This window comes from Lampris incognitus, chromosome 18 (genome assembly GCF_029633865.1).
Source record: "Lampris incognitus isolate fLamInc1 chromosome 18, fLamInc1.hap2, whole genome shotgun sequence".
NCBI classification, from domain to species: domain Eukaryota; kingdom Metazoa; phylum Chordata; class Actinopteri; order Lampriformes; family Lampridae; genus Lampris; species Lampris incognitus.
The window spans coordinates 8,563,769-8,572,203 of NC_079228.1; the positions used below are offsets into that span (position 1 = coordinate 8,563,769).

The following is an 8,435-nucleotide window of genomic DNA, read 5'->3' on the forward strand; positions in this document are numbered from 1 at the left end:
ATGTTAGCTACCTGTGCTAGCTAAGTTAATAGACGCTCACCAGCAGTGTTTCTGAGCTTTTGAAAATCAAATATATTGCAAAGTGCATATTTTTTGCAAAATGAAGCAATGAGACACTAGGAGAACGCCTGTTCAATCAATCAATCAATCAATCAATCAATCAATCAATCAATCAATCAATCAATCAAGTTGCATTTTATATAGCACTTTTCTAGCTGCAACAGCCACTCAAAGCACTTTACCTGTTAGTGTGAAAAACATGAGAAAACACTAATTGAGTGTTCCTTTCCTTTACTGTTAGCTAGCTAGGTTAACTAACAAAATAACTGTCATGTCATTGCATATCGTCCATTGGTTGTTTAAGGCAGAGGGGGTTGCGGTCACTGCTTTGGAGTAAATTCTGTCAGCCCTCGGGGGCCCCCTACTGCCTGGGGCTCCGAGCAGTTGCCTGGCTTGCCTGTTCAGAAGCTTCGCCTCTGGGGAGCGTTTGATGTGACTTGTGAATGAATGAGAACGAAACATTGATGAATTCTGCTGACAATGTTTTTTAGTTTTTTTAAGATTTTTTAGATTTTTGTTTTTAAGTAGGACTTAAAAGAACAACTAGTCATAAAGGAACTGCGGCTTGAGTCTCACTGCTCTAGGTAAATGTGTTCCCTATTGTTATGCCGTTTGGGGGAAAAATTCACGGTCGGTCCGGGTGGGCCCCCTGGATCCGCGCATGTTGTAGGTATAGCTAGTATATCACCAGTGCCGTCCAGTTTACTCACGCTGACTTCAACCACACTCGCAATACTCGAAATGTACCCGCTTGACCGTTCTTTCCATCATGCCCATCGCTGCGTTTGTCGCGCCTACCGCACCATAGACACGCCCACCGTACCTGAGAACCTCTCCGGCAACCCGTCTCTGTTTTCCCTTATTTCTTTGGAAGTGCAACTTGAGAGATCATGAAGTCAGGGCGATTTTGAATAGCGCGCATAGGGCTGCCTACCAGTTGGTAGGCAATATGGCGCCCGTGTAGCCAATCGGCAAGACCGTCTCTATACACAGCGCTGAGCACAGCAGCGCTACATTCCCTCTGCTGGAGCCTTCTGGTAAGTACAACTACTCAGTGCTGCTGGTGTTAGGGTGACATTATCAACACAAAACATAGGGAAACAGGAATTACTGTTCTCAAACTGCTGCAGCTGACGACAAACATTTTAAACATAGGATAAAATATATCATGAAATGCTGGTAATGAACATTATTCCATCGGTCACATACTACCCCTCAACATTAATGTTCTCTTCAACATCATTACATTTAAGCTGAAGTGCTCAAATACCCTCAAACATGTACAAAACACGGGTTTACAGACTGGAACTTCTTTGACACATTCAGTTCTTTTCAGTCACTTTCACAGTTCGGTTACAGACTGGAACTCTTCTGGTACATTCTTTCATATGGGTCAATACCCAGAGTCCTTCACATTCTCTTTTGGTCTGTGATACCCACAGCCTCCATTTAGCTACATACAGTTAACACAGTCCATTGCTGGCTTGTAACATAGTTCTACTAGTACAGCAGGTCCAAAGCAACTACACCCTCCTTTGATAAAGGTCTATGAGTGATATGACTGTCCAAAACGGTTTGGTTTACTTTAGGTGTGTATGTTAAGCTGTAATGACAGTATATACAAGTGTGTAATGTTCAACCATCCCTTTGAATGCTAATTCTGTGTTCAACAGTCCATTTACTTTGTCTTGAGTGTCATGTATGACCATTAACTCAGTTCAGCGATGTGTGGCGAGTGTGATAACAATGTTCCTACCGTCCATGTCCACAGGGTTGCTGGTAGTAGTCTGGCTGCACAGTCTGTGTCCATGGCACCTTAAGATTGTATGATGTGGCGGTGTCCTCAAACTGCAGCAAGCTGGTGAGCCACGTCGATCACATGTGAAGAACTTAGGTTGTCTGTTCTGTCATCTAGGCTGCTGAGGCCCCTACTCACTGGTCCTGCTGTGCTCACTTGGGACAGGTGAAAGGACAGCCTCCTTCACAGGTAGGTCCTCTACATAACTGTCGTCTTGAATGGATGATTTATTTTGCTCAAACATCATCGTACATATTTACATTGGTCCATTTCACACAACAAAACTCAATCAATCAATGACCGAAAATGGAATACGCTGAAGCCCAAGGCTTATTGTTGCCTATCCTATACAGCCCTTAAATTAACCTAGAATATCAGAATTACAAAAGGAAGAAAAAAAAAAGAATTTATACTAAGTTGTAATCCTTAATTATTTTGAATTTTGAAGATTTTCTGAATCTCAACAGGGAGCTACACAATTTCAACTCATCATTACGACTATTTCATAGCTTGACTCCCAAAACTGAAACACGTGTATTTTACACTGGTTCTCACTTTACATGTTTCAACAATACACAACCCTCTTAAATTATAGTTTCCTTCTCTTAATTTAGAAACATTGTTTGATACAAACAGGAAGGCTTTTACTTCTAGCTCGAAAAAGTATTTCCAGTGTTTTTAAAAACAATACATGCAACACTAATCTGTACCATTACGTGGTAAGGGGGGCACCACTGAGCAAAGTCAAAGAATTTCACCCATTTCCCCCAGTCAGAATAGCACAAGTCTGTCAAAACAGGCACGTTCCTGGTCCCCAGATACATAGTAATATGCTTAATTTCATATTCACACCTTTCAGTAGTACAAAAACAGTAGAACTACAATACCCATACAGACCCACATTACTGCATTCAAGTGCAAAATTGTAGTCTCTCGTCTCCCCGTCCCACATCCGGGTGGCCAAAAAAAAAAGAGTTCTGATGAATGGACTTTTAAATATCAACTCAATATTTTAAAAAGAAACTTTAAAACTGTTTGTACAGGCATGGGATTATGATCTTTGAATAAACGAATAAAACATGTCAGATTGTCAGCTGTGCAGAACTGCAGCAACTACAGAGGTATAAAGTTGATCAGCCACAGCATGAAGATTTGGGAAAGAGTAATAGAAGCTAGGTTAAGAGGGGAGGTGATGATCAGCCAGCAGCAGTATGGTTTCATGCCAGGAAAGAGCACCACAGATGTGATGTTTGCTTTGAGAATGTTGATGGAGAAGTATAGAGGAGGCCAGGAGTTACATTGTATTTGTAGATTTAGAGAAAGCATATGACAGAGTGCCGAGGAGGGAGGTGTGGTATTGTATGAGGAAGTCGGGAGTTTCAGAGAAGTATGTAGGAGTGGTGCAGCATATGTATGAGGGAAGTGTGACAGTGGTGAGGTAGGAATGACAGATGGGTTCAAGGTGGAGGTGGGACTGCATCAAGGATCGGCTCTGAGCCCTTTCTTGTTTGCAATGGTGATGGACAGGTTGATGGACGAGATCAGGTAAGGAGTCTCCGTGGACTATGATGTTTGCGGATGACATTGTGTTCTGTAGTGAGAGTAGGGTGCAGGTTGAAGAGAGCCTGGAGAGGTGGAGGTATGCACTGAAGAGAAGAGGAATGAAAGTCAGTAGGAGCAAGATGGAATTTAGTACGGCCAATTCACCTGACCTAACATGTCTTTGGACTGTGGGAGGAAACCGGAGCGCCCGGAGGAAACCCACAGACATGGGGAGAACATGCAAACGCCACACAGAGGACGACCCGGGATGACCCACCAAGGTTGGACTACCCCGGGGACTCGAACCCAGGACGTTCTTGCTGTGAGGCGACCGCGATAACCACTGCGCCACCGTGCCGCCACGTGTGCCATTCAGTGCAACAAAAATGATCACATTTGTTGCTACAAGCATTTTTCAACGGTCAAGTGTCCTAATCTCTACAACAGGTGTACTTGCAGTCATTTTCATGAGGCAAAGAAAAGTACTTTTGTTTGTGTTTCAGTTTCCTGCCATCTTTGTCCACTTCTGAGGAGCCTTCTCCTTAGAATTTCCATCAACATGTCTGTCACTGTTGACCATTCCAGGTGTATCCATCCTGTTGGTATGCATGTCACCCACCTAATTAAAAAAAAAAAAGCATCCATCATTTGTCAGTGATTTGTCAGTGTTTTCACATAAGTACAAGTTCGAAGGATTTCTTTTTAGATGAACACCGGCTCCAATACCCTTTCACGAGCATTTCTGGAACGCTGCATATGGGCTTGGACAACTTCCAACATGTGGGATGTGATTTCATTGAGATTTTAAACATGACGACGTTCCCTGCCAGCAGTGATCTCTGTCCCTAATTCTCAGGGAAAATTACTCCATGTTATTAAAAAAACAAAGTACGACAGATTCTACTTGTTGCACAATGTAGAATACAGGAACAAGGCCATATGATAATCATTTGAATAAACAAAAAAACTACTGACGTACTCATATTTACTTAATACCTAAAATATACCTTCATCTACCTGAATGTTCCTGAGACGTCCTATAACCTTCACATATTGTCCAAGGACATCTGAACTGCACGGCACACCTGGAGCCTGGTAGGAACAAAAAACAGATGTTTGACAAGGACAATTTGCAGTATTTCTCGACACATCTTTGTAGAAAGTACTCGCCTCTGAATTCTGTGTCACGTCTATAGGTGGGCCAGTCATGTCATCCACAGAGTACTGGATTTTGACCTCCGAAGGAACACATCTTCTGACAACGCCCACTACAGATATCTATTTTAACACATACACACACACACACACACACACACACACACACACACACACACACACACACACACACACAAGTTCACACAACTTGATCTTAGCCATTGTACAGTTTAGGTTTGAGGTTTTTGTTCATTTCTTCCTACCTGGTTGAGCTCCAAGTCGCCAATTCGGAAAGCACCATTGACTTCTGCAGTGGACAGGAGCTGAGACACTGTGCACGGCATCATCAGAAGAGTCGCCCTCTGTGCCAGGAACAAGTCATAAGTATCACGTTTTCCATACAGTCCACACAGATGAAATATCAACTCATTTTCTAAACACCATCGATAGTCCATGAAATTAGTCAGTGCTCATCAGCAGCTAACACACCTTCATGCTTTCCCTTTCTTGGCCGCTCTGCCCGCTTTTAACCACTTGTTGATCCTCTTTGTCCATTTCTGAGCACCTGTATCCTGTGTCAAAAAAACTTACATGTTTTCTATTTCAACTACAGTTTGTGACAACACCACACGCCACTGAGCAAAAGAACTTCCACTTAACAGTCACACACACCCCGGTATCACTCAGCGCGTTTAAACCAGTGGCGGCTGGTGCTAAAAAAAATTTGGGGGGGGGGGCACAATGTACCTTGGTGCAGCACACCTGACAGCTGCTTTAATGTCCACACAGAGTTATTAAGAAGGACAATGGAGCCTATAGATTTTATCAGGGTTCATAGACAGTGGATGATTGACAGTCGAGACGAAGCGTCGTGGTGGGTGTGAACATGATTGACAGCCACGAGAATCGTCCAATCACATTAGATCAAAAAACAAAACAATACCAATTCACTGCCAATAAAATTGGGAGCGTCTGGGCTGCAAAGAAGTGCGCCCCGTGGGAAATCTAAAGAAACCAATCAGACAGCAGCCTCAGGTCACCTGCTCGCCACAAGTTTGAGGGCTTACATAAGGTATCGTTTGGCCAGCGCCCCTCACCCAGGAAGTATATGTATTCAGACAGGAATCAACCAAATACCATTTGGAACCAATATTTAATGCTGCTGACAGGCGCTGACAGACTGAAAACACTTTTATCTCATCATTATTTGCATTATACATCCATCCATCCATTATCCAAACCACTTATCGTGCTCTCAGGGTCGCGGGGTTGCAGTCGTTGGACGGAAGGCAGGGAGATGCCCCGGACAGGCCGCCAGGCCATCACAGGGCTGTATCATTCTAGTGCCACACCTCAACCTTAAGAAATTGTAAAATTATAATTTCTTAAAAAATTACAGATGACGATATGCAACTAAACTATATTTAACATGTTTAAGTAGATTTTCATCTCTTGATATTTGAAGGGGGCGGCGCCCCAGCGCCCTGTACTGGACAGGTTCAATAATGGAACAATTCGTGCTGATGCATTGTTTTACGTTTTCCTAAAATGCCAATAAAACATTTTTACAAAAAAATAATAAAATGCAAAGACAGGGTTTCCTTCCCTGTTTTAAAATATACAGCTGCACAATACACCAACATGTAAATGTAAAAATATCTAAAATAGCCTATATTGAATAAAAATAAGCCAATGTCGAAGAATGCAAACCGCATTAAAACTTTGTGTAAAAAACGAAACAAAGATACAGACCTGCCGCTCCGTGAATTCTACTAAAACTGCATATATTTGTATTTAAAATTAGTTTCAGATCAATTGCACAAAAAAAGCTATAAGATCTACCTAAAACGACCATGAGCGGTCAAAATGGCCGCTCGTAACTTGCGCGTGATCGTGCGCGCCATGTCACTATGACTTGTGTTGGTCGCGTCATGTCCTTTGCGAAGTTTCATTTGCATGTTGATATATTGTGTAGCAGCAGTATATTTTAAAACAGGGGAGGAAACACCGTCTTTACTTTTTATTTGGATCCGTTTAATCTGTTTTAATACAAGTTCTCGTGACATCTCACATGTGGCTTTGACTTGCAACTGAACATTTAGCCTACTACCGAGATTGACAGGCAAGACTTTGTAAATGGTAAAGTGGGTACTAAGGGACAGATTAATGTATTTGATGTGATGTTATATTTTGTGTTTTATAGGACGGAAAATAATATTACTTATGTAATTCAGCTTTCGGTTATTCTTGGTAAATTCCACATCCACAAAACTAAATGGTCTGGCTCCAAACCCTGCCTTCATCCACTTGTTGTTGAACTCCAGCAGTATGGCACCTTCACTGAAAATCAAGGTGAGTATAAAGACTTGTGATATTTTAAATCAAGTACATTTTATATGAACTCTGACAGGACTTAAAACGAGTCGACACTGAACTCCCCTTGTCTGTACAAATCCGTTTTGTTTTTTTCCTCTGTATGACAATTGTATACCTGTTTGCTATAAATAAAAAGTTTTTTGTGGAAAAAAAAAAGTTAATTGCTCTGTCCTAGAAACACACTAGCGTTCCCCAGTACAGAGAAATGGTCTAAACTTGATTTGTGATTATTGCCAACATGTCTGGTAACAGCCACCATTTCAGACGTGCCATGAACCACCGAGGTGTTACAGTGCTTACAGGCGTTGGACGGCGGCCATTTTAAATGGTTTGAAAAACGGTTTTAAACGTTGTTAAAATGTTAATTTTGGTGTCAGTTAGTTCCTTAACAGACATACTAACATATGTACTGCATTAATATCTCAACTGGGTATCTATCTTGACAGAATATAGTTTAAAAACCGCGGCGGTCAAAATGACAAGAAACGTGTTAAGAACCTCGGCCCACCTCGTCTAGGTCGTCCGTCAGGACGCCCCACGTGTTAGAAACGGGTTATGTTTTTTACACAACAAACTATATCGATATACCGTCTCATCCTATATCTTGTCTGAAAATATATCGATATAACGTCAAAGGTCGACGTACCGCCTAGCCCTAGAATAGTCTACAAACCACTGTGTAAGATTTTACGGTTTTCCCTCCACACTACTCAAATCGGTTAGCATTTCATGACGTTAGCATCGTTAGCTTATCCGTCGCCGTTAGCATTAAATAACGTTAGCATGGTTAGCATATCGGTCGCCGTTAGCATTACACGAAGTTAGCATCGTTAGCATATCCGTCGTCATGTAATTAACTTCATTACTCCGCAATACACGGACATACCATAATACTGATACTTCCCAGAGCACATATACACATTTAACACACCTGTGAACACCAACAGTTGATCTGAAGTGACACGTCTTCTGCTTCTTCCCCTTCTGCTGCTTCGTCTTCTTCTTCTTCTCTCGGTGTAATGGCGGATCGGAAACGGCTTTATGGTGCATACCGCCATCTAGTGTACAAGGGTGTGTAACATCATGTCATTTCACCCTATTTCTTCCCATCAACCTTGTGTCACTTAAGAAAGTAAAGAGTGCCTTCCTGGTGATTTTACTCCCCTCTGCCTCTCCTTCTGTTCCCAGTATCCTCATCAGATTCCACTCCCGTCCCTCCTCTCGGACTGTAACCTCTCGTTTTCCACTTCATACACGTTACAGTGCAATATTACATGTTCAGCGTTTTCTCTCTCATGTGAGAAGTTGGTCGGTTGACAGTGAGGAAAAAGGTGGTAATGCAAAAAAAAAAAGTTTTTTAAATCAAGAACCAGTCAGAATGAAAGGCATATAATTATGGATCAAACACAAGAAACCGTTTGGAAATTAATAATCGAATTCAGTCAGGATGGTGGGCACTATCACCCAATTAAACTTACCAGAGCGATCGAGGAAGAGATCGGCT

General features: G+C 42.1%; 1 long non-coding RNA gene across 1 annotated transcript; it reads right to left on the reverse strand.

Annotated features, from left to right (window-relative positions):
* Positions 1-4,903: 4,903 nt before the first annotated feature.
* LOC130128191 (uncharacterized) lies at positions 4,904-7,902 on the reverse strand. Its single transcript, XR_008811893.1, has 4 exons — positions 7,863-7,902; positions 5,797-5,913; positions 5,045-5,127; positions 4,904-4,917 (listed from the first exon to the last, which is right to left on the reverse strand). It is a non-coding gene; the product is annotated as an uncharacterized LOC130128191 (long non-coding RNA).
* Positions 7,903-8,435: the final 533 nt, after the last annotated feature.